The sequence below is a fragment of the Drosophila montana genome, unplaced genomic scaffold (assembly GCF_035044405.1).
Source record: "Drosophila montana isolate Dmon_TW-CO22-7 unplaced genomic scaffold, ASM3504440v1 contig_896_1, whole genome shotgun sequence".
NCBI lineage: Eukaryota > Metazoa > Arthropoda > Insecta > Diptera > Drosophilidae > Drosophila > Drosophila montana.
The window spans coordinates 79,245-100,911 of NW_026999182.1; the positions used below are offsets into that span (position 1 = coordinate 79,245).

Here is a 21,667-nt window from a genome sequence, read left to right on the forward strand (position 1 = left end):
GAGGTGAGGTCCTGCGGCGTCGTCGACGTCGTCGTTGTCGTTTTTGCCATGTCGCTGGCATGTCTTATGTCTTGCGGTTAGCTGCAAGTCGCAAATTGTGAAATCCATAATTAGTGTCTGTCAGGACGCCCACCAGCCGAGCCACCACAAGCCACCACACATCCTGGAAGCAGGAGTCGAGCTGCACTTGAGCTGAGCTGCTGGCAAGCAGTTGCTCTAATTGCAAGTAAATATTTTATGCGCAAGCCGCTTTTAATTGCCAGCTTAAATAAATACAAAATCATTATAACATTTTCAAATACTTGCCATATATAGTATACATATATGACGCGGGCCAGCTCGGGCATGGGGCATGCCCCACATTTCTAGTGGTTGGCTGCAAGTTTTAATGATGCAGCTATGTCTGCCACTTACGCATGCAGCATATATATATATATATATATATATATATATATATAAAAAAGGCTGCACTGTTTGGGGGTGGGAGGTTAAAAAATGAAAAATCACGCAAATTATCGAAACATGCGGAAGCACACTTCAACTCGCTGCGACTTTGCCGCATAAATCTTGGCAAAGTCGAACAAAATAAAATAAAAAGCAAGCCCAACAAGAACTGCCTGAAAAAGTACAAAAATCTTGAGGTATACGGGCCACCAACCGCACCGCACCGCACGTCCCTCGACCCATCACAAAATCCATCTATAAAGACCAACTTTTCAACGCCGCAAATTGCAAAACTTGCACGTTATCGCCGCATGAAGTGCGAACATGGCAGCAATCGATTGGAAATTGCGGCCGACAGATGGCGCAGTGGGCGCTGAATTGTTCGAAATTCTCCGCAAAAAGCTTAAAGCAGCTCCAAAACCATTAGAAAAAAATGTAAATTCAATTAAAATCAACTAAAACAATCATCAGTTTTAAATGCCCCCTGTGAGGGTTGAACTCACGGCCTTTGGTTTACGAGACCAACGCTCTACCACTGAGCTAAAGGGGCACTTAACATTGTTCTGTTAAACGTGCACCATACGCGTAACCCTCTAGCAGCTGTGATCGCGGCTGATAACAGCAGTTATAATTGACATCAATGCAGAACATAGGCTGCCAACTCCTAAATTAATATATTATATTAAACAAATATTAATGAAAAATCAAGCATTTGCGATCTTTTGGCTGCGTTGCTGGTGCCAAATGAGGCATAACATATATAATTTGAAAGTCAATTGAGAGTATTATCCTTTGCTACAGACCTGTCCTGCAGTTTTTTTATTTTCGCTTTTCAGCTTTGCTGCGACCAAAAATTATGGCGGCCAAGGCAAAAGTTTTTTCGCCAACTGTCAAATGCAATTTAGTTGATAGGATCAAAATCTTTGCGCACACTAAAGGGGACTCAATGGCGCCCTGGCGTCCTAGGCAGCAGACCCACCCCCACCCACTGCGACAGGACTGACATTGTCTCCGGCTTTGCGCTGGGCTTGTTGCCACTCTATATGCAAAGGCAAAGTGACTGGCTGGCTGTGAGAATTTTACGATTTAAATACGATTTACGGCGCTAATTCGTAGTGCCATCGGCATAGAGCGTGCCATGAAGCCAGTCTCCTCCTTCTCCGCCAAGCGCCACCAACAGCCAATTGAATGGCTGGTTTGGTGTGGAGTCCTGCTGGCGTCCTTGTCGCCTCTGCTCGTCGCTTTCGGGCGCTCTTAAACCATAGCAATAGCATTCAGGCTCATTTGATGCTCTGCACATTTATCATAATGGCGCCTGGGACGCTATAGGCGATAGGCATACGAATGGAACCGGCGCTGGGGGGACGGGAATGCAGATGGCGCCTCGCAGCGAATGCAATTTGGTGGTAAAACGTTTGTAATCTGATTTGAATGGAATTTTATAATGACATCATAGTTCAATTATGAGCACTGTACAAATGCAGGTGTAACGGACCATGTTGATATTGCGATTATAGAAAAAATGAATTAGATCTTATAATATACAAAAAAAAATAAATTAAAAATAAAAAAACTAATGCACACATTTATAAATATATTCATTTCCCAACAATATATTTTAGTTAATAACCTCATAAGTTATAATATTTTACTAAAGGAATATATAAAATGAATTCGACGTCTATATGAAAATGTGTTCAAAATCCATCGACTGAAAACCAAAAGTTGGAATCAATCAGGACAAACAGTTTAACATATAGAGATAAGAAAATGTACATATAGATAAAAATAATTTCTAATTATGTACTCACCTGTAAAATTCGTACATCATCAGTAGCCGGGAGACGAACTTTTGTATGAGAACATACCTAAAGGAACAGAAAAGCGGAGATAATGTTTATTGGCTTGAAAGTGCAGCTTACTTGCTAAACCTTACTTGAATAAGTAAGAATCGCGTAGTAGAGCAACATTTATCAATCCTTTTTTATGTTTAGCTCAGCTCAACATACACATATATCTATAGACATACATGCATACATACATACGTACACATATGCATACACACACACATGCATGTTCACACTAGGATATACACATACATACAGACATGCATACGTTCATCCTTATAAACATATATACATACATGTTGCAGGTAATGCCTGGCCTTTACTGTGGTAAGTTTTATCCTGTTTCCGCCCGTAGAAACTTTAAATCTACCCGTATTATCTTGAACGGGGGAGAGTTTGAAGCCGAAAACAAAATTTAATTTGCCTTTGACACGTATTTTTTTGATCTACGAGTGATGGATTTTGCGAAAAACGTATTAAATACATTTTGACAAATATATTTGAAAGTGAGCTAAAAACAGGTCGTTAAAAATTTTTCGCCAAATTTCCATAGTTGCTTATGGATGTTTCGAACTCGCTGAAGCCTATCGGATGCTAACTAAATAACTTTCATATAACTGTTTTTAGCCAATTTTTCACAGTTCCGGTTGGAATTTAAAAATCGCTCAAACACGTATTTATTTCCCACCAAGAAGCAACTTCCACAAGCTGTGAAACACCCCTCAAATCTATTTGAACAAGAATATCTAAAAATGAGTTTGAGGTCTATTGAGGTAAGCAAAAAAGTCTCATACAAATATTTTTCTCGATTATAGTAAAAATTTAAGCGTACTGCTTTTATGGTTTGGGTTGTGCGTTGATCACTAATCACTCAGTCAGGAAAAACAGTTTAATATAATGATATTTTAGGCTTGCCGTTGTAGTTAACAAAACAAAAAAAATATTATTATTAACCACCTCTTGTTTCCCATTTATTTACTTCCTTTATTTAATCTATTAATGATTTTTATTTGCTTAAGATAATTATAAAATGACTAATAAACAAAAAGATCCCTGCTGAATTTAAACCGGCGGGTGTACAACATTTATTGCAACTAGTATGAGTATTTATTGTTATGCTTTTATTTGATTGGAGAATGACTGTCTAAAATTGCAAAATGGTATATTATTATGTTGCTCATACTGTTCTTATTATGTCTTTAAGGTCTATTATATTCATTTCTATTTTCAGCTGGGCGAATGCATTTCTTTTTCAAGTAAAATGTAAATTCTAAAGATATTCTTTTTGCATTCAGCTTGGCTGCCATTGTCGAAGACCTGGCTTGTGTCCTGCCTGCCTTGGTGAGTTTTTCATCCGCCGTCTATAATCTTTTTGATTTCTCAACTATTTCTAATGCGATTGCTGCTGCTGCCGTGCGTTTGGCCCGCCAAACAATTGGGTTGGTTTTTCGTTGAGCTGGCTGCTTGAGCTCGTTGTCATCATCTTATGCCACCTAGCCCGCTGCTTGTCTGCGCCCCACAAGTGCACTCATCGGTTGGGTGTGCCACACTTCAACCACACTCCACGACTCGATGCCTCGGTGGCTGATGCAACTGCCACTCCCACTGCCAATGCCACAGCCTGCTGCTTATATAATGGTAGGCAAATTCCGTTATCAGCTAACGACGGCTGCTTTTAATGTGAGCGGACGAGACCTCCTCTGCAGCAGCAGCAGTAGCTGCATACTTGCAGCCTGCTTTGCATTGTGTCTGCCTTCTGGTTGTACGAGTGTGTGTGTGTCTCTGTGTGTGTGTGTGTGTGTGCTGCTGCTGCCTGATTATTTGACTCTAATGGCTTGATAAATGCGATTTCGAAATTGAGTTGGCGCATTGCATTTAATTGAATAAGCACGATGCCATCTATTCGCATGTATCAGCATCCATTGCATTATATATATCGTGTCGTACCGTATCGCATATATCGTATAGAACGCATAAATCGTGGCATAGCTGAATAATTGGCAACTAATTGTGTAGCAGTTAATATAAACCGACTCGTCCGGATCTGGGCGAGGTACGCAGAGGATCTATTGCTTACACATTAGAATATTGAATACGGTTCAGCTGTTTTCAGTTAATTTGTTATTGCATCCAAGGATTACAGTTAGAGCAAGAGAAAGAAATTTGGAGAGTTTAAGCGAGCATATTAGATTGAAAAGCTTGTATAATATTTCATAGAATGCCAAAATAACAGCCCAGCGCGAGTAACTTGGTAAACTCTTGGCATATGAAATTATAACTATATAAGTAACATATACATATTGTCATATATATATTAAGAATAAATAATATATTTTTAAATAACATATGCGAGCATAGAAGAGAAAAGTTTTCAGATTACCAACACAAGTTGTTATTATAACACTTATATCCAAAGCGAGAGAATCTGTGGCTCGTACTTGAGTTTATGAGAATCGGAGAGAAGGGCAATATCTAAATATACGTGTTTGTTTTTTAAATTGCATTGCAGGGCGAGTAACTTCGTATGCGTTGGGCACCACATACATCTCTTGCGTTGAAAATAAGTTTAAGTTTTCTTCAATATATTTTTTTTTATTTTATTATTTAATAATCTCTATATTTATATATATGTATATATTTAGAATCTGTAGGTCTTACTTGAATTTATGATAATCGGATCGCGCCGATTTATAAAATGTAAATTAAAGTAGTAAAGTGAGTGTCCAGTTATAATTATATCTAGCTATACATATATATATTTATAGCTGTGAGTTATAAATTGGGATTGATCCAAACCGATTCGAGCCCAATTTGACAACGAATGTCGAAAACATTTGTTAAAAAATTCTAAAGCTTACTCACATTCTTATTCAAATTGGGTTGTATCTGCCCATACATTTGAGTATTTAAGTTATCCATTTGGCAAATATATTTTTGTTTTAAGATATAATTCTTCAAATTTGCTATTGATCTAAATGGATGTCTCGAACCACAGTGCTTCAATTTTCGAAAGGCCATTGCAGTTTTCTTTGGGTATAGAGTAACTTATTGTCGAGTCTAGTCTAGTCTATCAAGAAATTAAAAGTAAATATATTCATACACATATTGCGTGAGCCGGGGCCAAAACGCAGGTCACATTTTGGGATATAAGCGCCAAGAGCTGACCCCAAAAAACCAGCAACTTGATTTATAGGCGCGACTTTACGGCAATGTTTTGTATGCTTTGTTCTTGTTGTTTTTGGTTGTTTTGTTGTTTTTGTTGTTGTGGCTGACAGCAAACTAAGTGCGAATCATTTAGGAACGGAACAGGCAGCACCCACTGCCTGGACCCTGAGCCAGGCGAAAGTTTTAATAATAATTTGCAAATAAATTACAGGCAAGTTGGCGGCAGACGCCGCTGCTCGCCGTTAGAGGGTCCATTAGAAGGCATTGAGCAATTGTTGTTGCTGCTGCCGCTTGTACATTAAGAACTCATTGGCATAAATTGCAATTTAATGTCTGCTTGCCTGTTGTTGTTATACCCTGTAGCCTTTGCAAAAGCCTGAAATGGGTTGTTCAGAAGGCGGAAGCAGGGCAGTTCAGCTGATGTATGTGGTATAAATATACCAGATCAGCTTTACTAGTCGAGTCAATCAAGCTATTTCCGTTTGCCAGTCCGTCTAATTTAAAAATACTTCAACTGATTTTGGTTGTGTTTTTACAACTCAATTTTCAAATTTTATCAAATAAAAATTCCAAGAATTCTTGAAACATGTTTATTTTAAAAACATTTATTTTGTGTAGAGTAGAGAAGATTGTAGAGCTTGCTCTGGACTATTTTTAAAATTAAATAATATTTTGAAGCTGCTAATGAAATAGTTCCATTTTTCGGCTTTGTGAATTATATCAAATGTTAACAAATATGATTGAATAATTTATTCAATAAGTTTTCAAACATAGCTTATAAGCAAAAAGTGTAAATGTAGCTTTCATTAACGTATAGATCATTAAACTCGAATCTTAATTTTAAATATTAAACATTTTTAAAATGTTTATTGGAGAAAAAAAGCTGTGATCGTCATTTGCGGACGGAATTGTATCAAGTCTTGGCTACAACATAAACACATTTTCTTCTTTTGGACGTTTTTTTGGGAATGAATTGTCAAAATGTCTGGAGCTGAGATCACTTCCATTGCATTCTAATGTACATTTAAGTCTATTAGGCAAATCAATAGCTTCTAGGGTAAGTACTAGTCAGTCATACGCGACTAGCGCACATTTGTTTGTTGTTGTTGCTGCGGACCTCTTAAATACGCCGGCTGCCAAATAGTTGAAGCATATTTATTGCTGCCCGGCACTTTACCCATGATAGCTGTTGTTGTTATTGTTGTTGTTGCTGCTGCCGCGTTTCATACGGCGGGCAATGCAGCATTGCGCATACGCCCCATTGGCTGCTGTGGCGCGTGGCAGGCGTTGCATACTTTTCAACGCGGGCATTTCAATTTTATAGCTTCTCGCACTTGTGTGTTTATGGATTCGCACCTCAATTTGCCTGTTGTCTGATTTTCCAGTTGCCCCAGCCCCCAGCTGCTGCTGCTTTTCGAATTAATGTGCTTATATTTCAGCATAAATGTTCGCTTAACGCTTTTGTCTCTGTCTCTGATTGTTGTGCGAGCAGTTGTGAAGGGGGACTGAAATGAGGTTTGGGTCTGTTGTTGCAGCCAGTTAATTGCACCGAAAGTTGCCTGGGCCATGAATATAGCGGCGAGGCCAAGCATAAAAGCGAGCTGAAATTTGTTAAAGCCATTTTGGGGTGGCAAGTGCATAAAAATATCTACGCTGCGGGCTGGCAACCAAGCTGCAAGTGCATCGCGTCCTTGGCTGCCCGTAATGAGGCAGCAGTTCGCGTTGTCCTGCTCGCTCGCTAGCTCTCTTTTTGCTGCCGCCATAATTGTGTATGTAATTGTAAACGCTGAATTAAACAAGCGTCATTAAAATGTAATTAATTGTAATTTACGTTCACGTACCGCTAGCCGTGCACGTTCAGCAAAGGTGTTGGCCGCCTCGTCCATCCGGCAGCATCTTTATCCCCAGCTTTCAAGATGAGCCCGGCTCTTTCCTTCTCTAAATATTTTTTTTTGTTTGTTTGCTTCCTTCTCTCTTTCCGCTGCGTTTCCTTAACGACTTTGGCCTTTCAGCTGAACCATAAAAATATAGCCAGAAAAAATGTAACACATTGAAAACATGCAGGTCTTTTTGGTTAATTAATTAAATTGCAATTAATATGAAAAGTTAATTTACAAGTGCACTTCGAAATTTGATTTATATTTCCACACATACTGACAGCATTTTCCCACTTAACTGCGTGTGAAGTGTCAAGTTTTTATTATTAACAAAATATAAAAAACAACTTGCATAAGCCACTGCTCGACTGGCAGTTACCCTGTAACTAGTTCTAAACCTACCAAATGAACTAATGCTTTAATAAACATTTTAAATATATACATATGTAACTACTTACATTTTTCAATGTTGGGAAACCCTTTACAATATTGATAATAAAATTAAGTGAATGATTCATAAGCCTAGTTCGCCAAATTATTAAATATTGTTATCCCCAAAATATAATCGCTTATTCGGATCACGGTTCAATCAATTAAGTAACTGGTTTGTAAGCCATATTCTCCTCATTTTCATACCCTGAAGCTATTAAGTGGGTATAATGTTTTTCAGCATTGGAAAACTCAAAAAAATTCGCTGATTTAGTGCACGGCTCTAAAAATTTAGTGAAGTGGCTCGCGAACCTGATTCTCCATAGTTTTCAGTATTGGAAAATATGGTGTGATTCTGTTCACGTTTCAAACAATTACGCAAGTGGTTCGTGAATCTGGATCTCCACATTTTTATACCCTGGAAATGGGTAAAAAGAGTATAAAGTTTTTTCAGGGGTGAGAGGTGATTGGTTTGTGAATCTGGTTCCCCACATTCATAAACTTAGGTCTTGGTCAAAATCTATGTAAAATTAAATTTTATTTTTCCTTCACATAAAAAGCATAAGAAGCCAATGTCAGGTAGTAATTGAAGCAGAACAAATCCTTTATTTTAAGCTCGATATTTTCTGTCTGAGGGTTAGTTGATTGCACGGTTCTTTGAAGAAAGATTTTACCATCTCTCGGTTGGTTTCATGGCTTAAATGATAAAGTTGAAATATATATATAAAAATATTAGGCAATGTTCAAAATCCATTTCAGTATGGAAAATAGGCGTTTAAATTTAATTTAATTTTAATCCAACGTATATATGTCAATCATATTGCACAGCCCTATAGTCTGTATAAAGATTTTTTAAAGGACGAGGTATGCGTTTGGTACAAAAAATAAAGAAGGGAATACATTTTATTTTTGTATTTTTCTTTTAAATTATTTTAATTAAATTTTAAATTACTAATTCAGAAGAACATATTTTTTTAATGCAGAAAACGATAAACTATAAACCATTACTATAAACGATATGTTTAATGTTTAGTCACTTCAAACAAATAATTTGTTTTCAAATCAACAGATTTTGCCTTAAGCTACACATAAGCTAACCTAAGTACGAAATAATTTAATTTTTTCTTTGGTGTACGTACAATGAACTATATTTTTATGTCAAGGCGCTTGGCGCAGATTTATCTATATAGATCTATATTTTCAGAGCCTAATTGCTATGGAATGATAAATGAACTAGAACTAGTTGTAACCGCCGATCTCTGACTGATGTATCTGGTAAAATTTATGTATTTACTTAAAAGGCTCTAAGATGTTCTTGCTTAGTAACATAATGTATGCAAAATTTGATGACACCCGCTTGGCCACATTTAATGAGCACAGGGTACTTATAATATTTATGGCAGCCAACGCTGCGTATGCGCAATCAATTGAGCGTCAAAATAGTTTGGCAAACTCAATTACAATCTTGGGGCGGGAACTGGCAACTGGCAAGTTACTCTGGTAATGAGACTTGAAAATTGATGTGAAAGCATTTGCATAAAAAGCGCGCTGGCAACAAACAAAATAATTAAAACGGGGCAACAACAACTGCCACTGCAAAAGCGGCAACAACAATAACAACAACTGTTGCAACAGTTTCAAGAAAAATGGCGCGTTTACATGCAAATTATGCGAACTGTGGCAATAAAATAAGCGCGCGTTGCGGAGACGAAATGGAGTCGCGCGGCTGCATAAATATATGCGATATAAATATGTGGCAGCCAGTAGCTGCATGCCACTGACAACATTTGCATATTCTAATTATAAGTGCAACAACGGCGGCGCATTTGTCATTTGCCATAACGGACAAGCGCCTCGAATGGAGAGGCGCCAAGGCAGCCAGAGTCCTTCGCGTGGGCAACTGCTTAGCCATAGTTCAATGCGCAGAGCAATGTCCCTTTGCCTTTGCAAGGACCTTCGATGCAACAATGCCACACGCACACACACTCACACTAGCAAAACTTGTCTGTGAACCATTTTTTGTATACACTTGCAGAGGGTATTCTCATTTTCAGACGAAATGTGTAACTCATAGAAGAAAACATCAACGAGCCCAGATCAATTATGTAAATTTCTGAACAGTCGAGACGATATTGCCATTTCTGTCTGTCTATTTTGATGCGAACTCTCAGTCTTAAACCTATCGTCATGAAACTTTGCATATGTTTTTCTTTGGTGGAAACAGCTTGATCGGACCACTATACGTGCTAGCTGCAATGGAAATAATCTCTCGAAAGTCCTTATATGATAAACTTTTTCCCATGAAATCTTCATCAAGCTTAACATTTACAAATGCTGTATATCAATATTGAACTACTTACTATGCCAGTATCAGGAAGAATTCTTCCAGTTGTATAGGAAGATACTATATAGGTAATATAGGCAAAACTGGTCGAATATAAACCGTGATTTCTTCTAAGCATTTTTTAGCCACATTTCTTCGAGGGTATTCAAATATCGGCGTGCTGGCAATAGCCATTCTTTCTTGTTCTATTTAATTTTCTTATGCGCATGCAGCTGATGCTGCTTGGCTCCTTGCTGGTTCACTTGAAGGATAACGCGTGCAATGACATGGAGCGCTTCAGCAGCAGCTGCAGTTGCAGCGGGAGCAGCCCCAACAACAGCTAAAGTTTCCGCAATTCCCTTGCGTGCGTGCCACACACTCTTTTGTATTAGTTTCATTTGGCGCAGCTACTTTGGCTATTTATTTAGATTTCATTTTATTTGCCAGCGGGCGCTGCTTTAATTGACTGTGGCCAAAGGATATGCACATCCTGCTGCTGCTGCTGTTGCTGCTGCTGTTGCTGCTGCTGCTGCTGCAGTCGTTAATCAGCGCCAAGCGCCTCGGCTTTAAGTCGGCAGAGGACCCTGCAAAGAGGTGCAATCAGGCATGTACTTATTTTGATAATCGCATCAGGCATTTGATAGCCTGGCATCAAACAAATATTGCGCAAGGACAATTGAGTAAGTGCACAAAGGATTTAAAATGCTCGCATTGTGCATAGGATATTTTTTCCTTTTGGGCAGAGCCAATGAAGCGCGTTGCCGTGTAGCAATGCAAATAGACCAGGCAGCAGGAGACAGAAATAAGCAGAAAGAAGAGCACGTTGTGCAATGATAAGGCCAATGCTAGGACGAGCTGAATAAAATTACAGAAACAGTTAATATCTTTGGGTAGTCGAAGTTAGAATACTCTTGCACATTATTAATATAATTATTATTGGTTTTATTAATAATTTTATAATTATTCTATAAATTAATTCTTCCTCCGTCAAGATTCTCTTTTATCTATATTAAGCCCGTTCAAAACAATATTCTTAAAATTTTTTAAATTAATTTTGAGTTTTTAATTCAATAGTATGTAAGATAAATACAACATTTCTCTTTTCGACCGATTGTTCCTATAGGATCTATATACTATATTTCTCTAATAAGGTTTTGGTTATATACTACGATTTCTCTTTAAAACTTTTGATCTATAGAATTTATCGACCTATAGAATTTATACGATGTATGTATAATATATCTATTATAGAAAAAATTTATTTTCATGCATTAAGTAATTTGTGAATAACTCCGGTTAGGTTATTTTTCATAAAGTAAATTTTTTATGGTTTTTTCTTAAGAGAGCTGTTTTAAACGGTAATTTGAGATTGTTAAGAAACAAAAACATAAATTTTTTCTGATTAAAACTCAACTCTTTAGCGATTATTAAGTGGGCTTTGTAAATATTACTTCATCACAATATTCATTAAGCTATCTTATTATAAGAATAGGATATATTAGAGGATGGGCCTCATTTCTACCTCCTTCTAAGTATTATGCGCTTCCCAATAAATTTATAATATCCTTAGCAAGGGTATATAAAAAAATCGTTCAATAAGCTTTTGTCACTTGCATTGGCAGGACTTTTGGGCCAACTCTCGTCTCGCTCGGTAGTCGGGGCAGTCATCCATATTTGCCATTCCGTTTTGGGCATTTGTCGAGCTACACAATTTGCTGCTCAATTGTCTTGGCAACGTCTACAGGCGCCCGCCCCATTATTCTGTTTCGCTCCTCAGCTGGCGCTGGCCCACTCGTTGTGTGCCATAATTCAATTGATTCTTTGCAACATTATGTATATTCAAAATGCTCATCATGTTTATCGCTGGCAATAACCATCCATTCCAAGAGTCATCCACCTGCAACAGACACACACGCACACACTCACTTTTTACATATATATGTATATCTTTGCTGTAAGCCTTTTTCGATGGCTTGCACTTGAGCCTGGGGACAAATGAGCTCTACATTATTACGTTTTATGTCGAGTGCTCCTCATTGACGTCATCAGAGCTCCACACTTGCCAAGCTCGTTGCACCCACGCTCCAGTGCTTCAAACTCTTATGATTTCGTTTACGACACATACTGCATATTCGTAATCCTTGACTGGCGCACGTTGTCCTTTCACGGAGCACGGCATACGCTCAACTTGTTTTTGTGTATCCCAATTAAATTAGCTTTATTTTAATCTTTGTATTTTTATCTGAATTTATTTTTAAGAATGGATTAAGTTTTCAGATACAGCATTTGAATATTTATGAAACATTTTAAGTTAAAAACATGGAATTTTATGGACTTAATACCCAATGCATTCTTTGGTAGATGAGTTGTCTATGTGACTCAGTAAGTTGGGTTGATAGTTTGTAATTTTTATAATTATAATATTTAACTTTTTTCTTTACCTTCCGATCGGCCTACAACTCATTTTCAAAGATCTTTGTTCAAATTCATTTGAAGGGTACTTCACACTTATCAAAAAGTGTATTCCTCCTTGGTGGAAATGGGGTCACAGATTTGCTGGCCGATGTTTCGTGCTCAAAATCATTTCCAAGGATCTATATGAAAAATAATTTGAAACGTGTTTCACGCTTTTCGCAGAATTCAAGCTTCCTCGGTATTTTAGGTTTTGTCCGATTTGCATCAAACTTAATTTCAAAGCTCTACATAAAAACTTAATGAATACATGTATCAGAGATTTAGAAAATTCCACCCGCGACTGTGGAAACAAATGAACTTAATTTTTTGGTTTATTATCGGTTTCAAACTCATTTTCAAAGATCTTTATCAGAACTTATTTGACACGCCTTCGCAAAGTTCACCGTGATTGCATGAATAAGATTCTTAGCAGGGCTGAAACGCCTGATTTAAACATTTGGTTCTTTATTCGATGCACTTTAAATATATTTATAAATAGAAATGGGTAGATTTCCATTTTCCAAGGGAGTGTAATTAATGGAAAGGTAATATCTAAAATGATTAGCACAGATCGTTCCACGGGCAAGGCCGGGAAATACCCGCTAGTATAATATAAAAAAGATTATGTCAACGATAATGATAATGATAATGATAATGATAATGATAATGATAATGATAATGATAATGATAATGATAATGATAATGATAATGATAATGATAATGATAATGATAATGATAATGATAATGATAATGATAATGATAATGATAATGATAATGATAATGATAATGATAATGATAATGATAATGATAATGATAATGATAATGATAATGATAATGATAATGATAATGATAATGATAATGATAATGATAATGATAATGATAATGATTTAACCTTTTTTAATCATATTAAGATATAACCTTTGTCAATCATATTAAGATATAATCTATTTTCAAGGAATAAGGAATCTTTTGGTATATTTATAATTGTGATTTATTGCATATATGTATGTATTGAATAGGTGCCGAATAAGTTTCAAATAAAATTATTATACATATTATGAACATTATTATACATCAATATGAATATTAAAAATAATAACAATATTTGGAATTCATTTCTTTTTAACTCTCCAGCCAATGGCGATGTTACAGATAATTGAGAAACATCTTTAAGGGATGCATTTAATTTGACTAAAGGATTTCATGGAGTTTTTCCAATTTCCCATTGCTGCATTTAGACCCAAAGTAGGCAGGGCAATTTACATATTCTCGACTTTTGTGTTGTGCAAATAAACAAAATAAAATTTAATTTGCCTGATGACCTTTTTGTCATCGTTTTAATTAATAAATGCCAGAAACAGCAGCAACAACAACAATAATACAAAAAATAACTTTTCAAAGAGTTTTGATAGCGACAACTGCCTGAAAACACAAATAGCAAAAACAAAGTATTGCAACAAATTAATCAACTTTTGTTGTTCCCAGCGCCGGAAAAGACAAAACAGAACGGGACAGGAAAGGATACTATCGGACAGGACATACGCATTGGATACGCTGCCCGGAATTCATAATTTGCATAAAGTCAAATGCAGCGACAACGTTAAAGCTAACGCACGTCTTTTTGCCTTTCACTTCAATATAAATTGTGGCTTAAATCAACAATAAGCGCGCGTGTGTGTGGTTGTGTGTGTGAGTCCTGCGACCTTTTACTTATTGACTGCTCTTAAGGCAAGTTTCTATGTTTATGTTGAGCTATACAAACATCATAATGAATGCGGCGCATTCAAAAAATTATTATATGCTTTATTTATTATTCATTGAGCACCTTATACATATGTGTGTCAAGGAAAAGACGACATTGTGAACAAGGTTACTTTTGTGCGCAGTTATATTATTTCTTTTAATATTTTGAACATCTTTCAAATGGCATAGAACTGGAACAGAATAAAATTGAGGACTGTTTTCTTTTCTTGTTTCTGGTGAAGGAAAATCCAATGAGATTTCATTCTAATATCTAAAATCAAATGCTAATTCATTTTGGCTTAAGATATATATCATATATAACATAGGACATCTTCGACTTATTTTAAATTATTTTTAGTTTATGTATTTTTCTTGTTCAGGGCGTTGAGATTTGATATAGCTCTATGCAATATTCATGATCTCATGTATGCATCAATTTGATGTTATTTCTGTTAAATGTATTTTAAGTATAGGTTACTGTGTCTCAGTCACTCTTTAACTTTCTGTACCTTTCACTCTCGCGTTTCAAATTCTTTCCTTCAGTCACTCTTATTCTCTCCCTTTTTGTCCATACTTTTCTTTCAACCTCTTACTACCACTTATTATCCTTAAGCTTAGTTAAATCTTACCATCACTTGTTTTCTCTGATTCACCCTCTCTCTCTCCCTCCCTCTCTTTCTGTCTCTTTCTCACACCCGCTCACTCTACTTTATCGCCACTCTCTCTCTCTTTTACCACATGTTTTTCCCTTTCTCTCTTTTTCTTTTTAACACTCTTTTTAACACACTTTTACACTCCTTGCTTTAAGTCTCGTTCTCTTCTTCTCTATATCTCTTTTCTGTATAATTTTTTTTCTCTCTTTCAATATCAATTCCTATATTATTGAATCTCTTACCATTTTTCTGCCCCTCTTCTGCTTGCGTTCACCTCTTTTCTGTCACTTATATTTCACTGACTTATACTCGTTCTTTATCATCGCCTTTCTTTACGATTCTCATACTCCCCTTATACTCTTATACTTTCAGTTATGTTCAGTTAGATATCACGCTATCTAAAAAAATAAATTTTTTCTGCGTGTAAGGTGTAAAAGAACTGACTAGAAACCTAAACATTGCATTCGTACTAATAATATGTTTATACTTGAGCAAGATTTAAAAAAACTCATCGCAAAGTTTTTGTTGTACTGCGGTATTTATAAACCAATTACTTGTAGGGAGGTATAAGAAAGTGGTGTTACTACTGAAGAGGAAACTTTAAATACAAGTATAAATTTCTGTATTTATATTTAAACTTTCGGTCATAAATAGTATATATAGTATAGGTATAAAAGTTGAAGTATTTATGGGTCTATTATAATTATGTAGAAAGAGGTTTAATGTGATTTAACAACTGGTTGCAGTTACTCTTAAGAGCTACATTAATTTTAGTCGTTATTTATAATTTAGTCAAATCGAAGCGTAGCGGTATGAAGGGGCCTGCTGAGAGTGGGTGGAGACTGTTTAATAAAGCGGGCCGCCACGGAAATAGCGCTTTAAGTGGGCAGTTTTAGGGGCCTCCAAGTTGGGGATGCGTCGAGCGCAGAGTCCGTTAAAATAGCTGGCAATTGGCACGTGACTGGGCTACCAAAATAATCCAGAGCTGAGTCCAGGCTGGTAGCCGCTTTGCGTGTGATTTAAAAATAATTAAACACGTACAACGAATAACTGTAATTTTCAGTCACGCAAGGGAGAGGTGGACGGGGGTTGGGATACCTTGCAACGAGAAAATTTAAAATTAACATTTTTATTTATTTGAAAAATAACACTCGATGCCGGCTCATTGGGCATTGGGCAGCTGTTGCGTGAGCATCGACCATGTCCTGGGCAATGTCCTGGCTGTCGTGGTGCTGTCTGTGGATGCTGCCATTGACGATTGGCTCGGGCAGCGGCTCAAACATTTTGATGATTACCATGGGCGGCACGAAATCGCACAAAATACCCTTCTGGGCATTGGGACGAGCGCTTATCAAGCGGTGAGTGTGTCCTTTTTACAGCCGGATGGAATTTTAGGTGGTGTGGCGGGGCTTGCTCTGTTTTGAAGTGCAGTGTAGAGTGTAGTGCTATTGCTAATCCCTGCAGTGGCCATCGGATTACGTTTGTAAATGGCTTTCAACCGGATTTCCATGTGGATGGGCTGGTTGAAGTGACACCGTGCCGACTCGTTCAATATATACGAAACTATACGGATTGGGATTTGGTGGGCGCACGCTATGCTGGGCACGCCCCTCTCTCAATGGGCGATGCGATGCAATATCCAATTGAGGTAACTGCCGAGCGCCACATCAAAGTGGAGTTAACAAACATATACACACTCACGCAGCCACTCACGCACACACACTCAGATGCACACACGCACAGCCATCAGAAGGATAAGCTTGCGGCTGACGTTTATTACTCAATGCCCGGACAGGCGTGCAACAGTTTGCTCAGCGATCCTGCCACACAGCGTCTACTGCGGCATGCAGCAGCAGGACACACCCAATACCAGTTGGCGATTGTGGATGGGGCATTTCCGGAATGCGCGCTGGGCATTGTGCATCGCTTAAATGTAACGGCATTCATCTACATCAATACGGTGGCCTTCTACACCGGAAGCATCTCGTTGGCCGGCAATCCGGATGCGTATGCTGTCACGCCTCATGTCTTTGCCTCATGGACGCTGCCCATGCACTACTTGCAGCGTGTGGCAAATTGTTTAACTCATGTTATTGCCGATTTGCTGCACTGGGTGAGTATCTGTCCGTCCGTCTGTAAAGACAGCCTATTGGTTTTCCACTCCTCTGCCATCACACACACACCCTCTTTTTCTCTCAACTGTGCCCCTGTGGCATGCAAGCGTCTAGCAAATGCATTAATCCTTGCCTTGATTTAAGACCAATTTTCTGTTTGTCTGATGCGTTCGTACACAGAAAAAATTGTTACTTTTTTTTAATTTATATTTGTTTAAATTTTGTAAATATTTGAAATTTTGTTTTATTTTATTTCCAGTTTAATTAGTTTAAAAAAAAATATTAATGCCTATGAAACTTTAGTAAGTTTGAAATTGGTGCTTACTTTACTGAATTTTTTGTACTAGAGTATCTACTCTGCCTAGGGCTCTATAATTTTGTCAACAAATGTGTAACGAGTGGCATTTCCAAATGCTTGGATTATATATTTTCTTGAACAAAGTTCGTTCATCTTTCTCAACGATAACGAGTCTCTCAGTTAAAAAGGTAATGCATATACGTCGATACACTATGATTGATTGGTGGAAAATAAGTTCCAGTATAAGCTGTTTGTATTTCAAAATATATGATCAAAATCTTACTATTACTATCTATCTTAGTAACTATCTACTGATTACTGTCATAAGGCGCATTAACAGCAATCGGAATAAGTTTTTGTTTACCAATATGCCTATTCTATTTTTGGTAAAACCGATTCAAATCGAATTACTATGTTGTATGTCTCCCATATGAACAATCCTTCGTACAGCAATCTTTCATATAAAACCTTTTTTAACCCACATGTCTAAAAATGTATTTAAACTACGAAGTGCTGAAAATAGCTTTTCCTTTAAATGGAAATTTTATGCAATTACCGCATTACAATTTACGTGGTTAAACGCTCGCTTCATTTTAAATAAGATATTTAGTTTCTGAATAGCTTCGAGCTTAGATAGATTAGAAGAAAAACGACCGCAGGGCAAACAAGCAGCAGCAGAGTCGTCCCCTCCAGGTTCGATTCCAGTTGTCACTCTGTTACGAATCCAATATGATAACAAAATTTGTAACACCGTAATTTTTAAATTATCACCCAATAAATTATTACGTGACTGGTTTGCTAAGAATTAAAATTGCCCTAATTTTATATATTTTTACTCAAAACCCAATGGGAAGTGTATTTTTATTATTATGTGTTAAATTGTTGACCAATTTTGAATTGCTTATGTAAAAACAACAAAAATTACTTAGGAGTCTAAAGGAAAATTGTTTACAGTGTAGCTGACACGTCAAGTGCCAACGAGCATTGCCGAGGCTCACCTGACCATGATTGGCTCCTGATTTATCATGCATCAGCCTGATTAAATGATGCTTAGTGGCCAGTGCCTGTCGGACAGTGTGTGTGTGTGTGTGTGCAAGTGCGAGTGTGTAGGCCTGTCTAAGCCGTTTCCGTTTTTCAGGTCTGCATGCAGCGTGTGCATCGCCTGCTACGCCAGCATCTGGGCCTGGATGTGCCACATCCCTATGTGTTGGCTAGGGAGGTGTCCTTCATTTTACAAAATGGACACCCCAGTGTGCGCTATCCGAGCGCCCGTTTGCCCAATGTGGCCGAGGTGGCCTGCTTGCACTGCCGTTCCGCTGTCAATCTCGGCCAGCTGGATGCCGAGCTGGCTGAGTTTATGGCCGCGGCGCCGGACGGCGTCATTTACCTATCGATGGGCTCCTCGGTGCGCTCGGCACGGCTGCCGGCGGCGCTGTGCCAACTGTTTGTCGCGGTCTTTACGCGTCTGCCGCATCATCACGTACTTTGGACGTGGGCGGGCAATGCCACCGAGCAGCTGCCCAACCTGCCGGCCAATGTTCGCGTACGCGATTGGTTGCCTCAGCAGGATATACTTGGCCATCGGCGGCTCAAGCTATTCATTACACATGGCGGCCTCCTCAGCCAACACGAGGCTGTTTTTCATGGTGTGCCGCTCCTGATGCTGCCCGTGTTCTGCGACCACGATGCCAACGCCGCCCAGGCCCAGCACGATGGCTATGCCAGGCGACTGGAGCTGGCCCAGCTTGATGAGGAGGCGCTCTATTGCGCCATCTACGATGTCCTGCATAATGATTGCTATCGGCGTGCTGTCAGGTATTCAAGTTCCCATTTTAATCGAAGCACATTTCCTTGTTCATTCGCCTCTCTTTCAGACGTCGACGCGCTCTACTGCGGGACCAGCTGGCTTCGCCCTTGCGGCAGGCTGTCTACTGGACGGAGTATGTCATCAGGCACAAGGGCGCAAAGCATTTGCAGCATCCAGCCAGGCAAATGAGGTACTTAAAAATTACAAAAATGAACTTTGCCAAAATTGAAGATTGCCGCAATTTTAGCAACGAATCAGCCTCCATATTCATTTTGAAATTTAAGAATTTTCCAAATCTTCTACCCCTCCACACTTATAGCAAATTTTTTTTCCGCGTTCCATTAAAAAATTACAAATATACAGCATTAAAAGAAATTATATTTATATGCCAAAAGTTGGGCCAAAATGACAAAAGCTTTCACATATGAGGTTCTTAAATCCTTAGTACACAGTTTGTCTAGAATTTGAATTTTTCTAAAACTACACTGTTTTTATACCATTGTAGAGGGTATTTTAATTTTGCCATGAAATGTGTAACGCACTGAAGGAGACATCAAGAGTCGATTTTTTGTTTTAATTTAAGTTATAATAATAATTATAGTAAAAACAAGTAAGAGGTTCTAGTCGGTTCTGAACCCTCTTCTTCCGACAGGCGATAGGTATGAAATGAAAGATACTTGATATATATATACTATTCTAGAAGCTACATGTCAAGTTTGACGACTCTAGCTTTTATTATTTACTAAAATTGCTCAAAAAAAAGGATTTCGATATCGATTTTTATCGATTACTTGGATCGAGGCAGGTTATCGAATATCGGAAACAAACTCGATCTGCCGGGCACTAGGAGGACTTACAACTTAATTTTCTCTAGCTTTTATAGGTTCTGAGATCCTTACATACATACGGACGGACAGACGGACATGGCTAGATCAACTTGGCAGTTGATGCTGATCAAGAATACATATACTTTATTGGGTCGGAGATCCTTCCATCTGTCTGTTACATCTATTTGCACAAATACATAATACCCTTTTTACCCTTTTTCAATGGGTTCAGGGTATAAAAATAAAATTCTTAAACTAATATTGTTATCAATTCTCGGTGTTAAATAATGTTGAAAAATTAAAAATACTAAAAAACATTCTGAGGGACTTACTTTTATTGTTCCAAAAATTTTATAACCTAAAGTTTTTCTAAATTCAATTCTGTTTGCAATTATCTAAGTTTAATTATTTTTCCAAAACGAAACAGATTTTCATACTTGATGGCATTTGAGTTATGGTTTCTGTTCTAGATTTTATTTCTTAAATTGAGGCTTCATTAAATATATCAACGCTTATCGTAACTGTTATGTTTATGAATTAAGTATGACTTCCTTCTTATCAATTAGGCATTTAAAAGTTTGTAGAAGTTCTGTATTGAATTAAAGAAGTGTTGAAAGGAGTCTAATATTATTAATGTATTTATTTCAGTTTCGTTAGCTACCATTCGCTGGATGTTCTTGCGCTGTTGTTGATCCTGCTTGTGCTGGTGCTGCTAACGTTGCGTATGCTTGGCAAGTATCTAGCCAGACTCGTTGCGCGGCAAAACTGAAAAACAGCTTAAAAATTTAATGACATCGGATTTGGGCAGCGTAATTCCGTTTCGATGTAGATGTCCTGCAGACGGCATTGAAGTCATTGTCCGCGAGTGTGGCCAGAGGGCAACAAAAGTTGCTAGCTGCAGCCGAATTGGAGTTCGAGTTGGAGTTGGAGTTGTCGCTGCAGCTGGAGCTAAAGTTGTGGCTGTCATCATTGCAGTTGTCATGTGCTTTTTATGACTTGTCAAAAATTGCAAAATTGTCATTGTGCAATGAAATATAAATGTCAAGAGATTTTCCAAATTGTGTTTTGCTGTTTCCGCCGTTGTGTTTGAGTCTCATGCAGCGGAAGCGGAAACGATAATGCAGCAGCACACACACACCCATACACACATGCAGCTTGCAACAGAAGCAAGTTATCGCTGACAGAGAGTCTTGCGGGCAGACAGCCTCGCGGCGAGGCTCCGCAAACGGAAACCGAAGTGACTGCCGAATGACTGGTACATCACATGCCTCTAAACTTAGAGAAGACAAACACTCAATTCAAAGTATAAACATTAAAATCCAGCCAGGCTCAAAATTTTGACTGATCATCTTATTCCTTATCTTAAGCAACGTAACCATACTAAATCCACTAAAGTTTAACAAATTTTAACCTATAAATAAAAATGTATTTTCAGGAACTTTCAGGAACAGCACTACTCAATCCAAGAATTTGAATACCCTTTGACCTTATTTCAAGTTTGCAAATTCTTATAAATATTATTTTACTTAATTCAAATTTTTAATTATTTTTTCTATTTGAACATCAATATTAAATTAAAATTAAATTTAAAATTAAGAAAAATGATAAATGCGTAAACTTATAACTTAAGAAAGCAATCTTATTTAAACTATAAATCCTATCAGAGAATGCATTGACTCGTACTTA

At 37.7% G+C, this 21,667-nt stretch overlaps 1 non-coding gene and 1 pseudogene across 1 annotated transcript; one reads left to right on the plus strand and one right to left on the minus strand.

Annotated features, from left to right (window-relative positions):
- Positions 1-922: 922 nt before the first annotated feature.
- TRNAT-CGU (transfer RNA threonine (anticodon CGU)) lies at positions 923-994 on the minus strand. The gene has a single exon. It is a non-coding gene; the product is annotated as a tRNA-Thr (tRNA).
- A 15,024-nt stretch (positions 995-16,018) lies between these two features.
- LOC135440191 (UDP-glycosyltransferase UGT5-like) lies at positions 16,019-20,750 on the plus strand (annotated as a pseudogene).
- Positions 20,751-21,667: the final 917 nt, after the last annotated feature.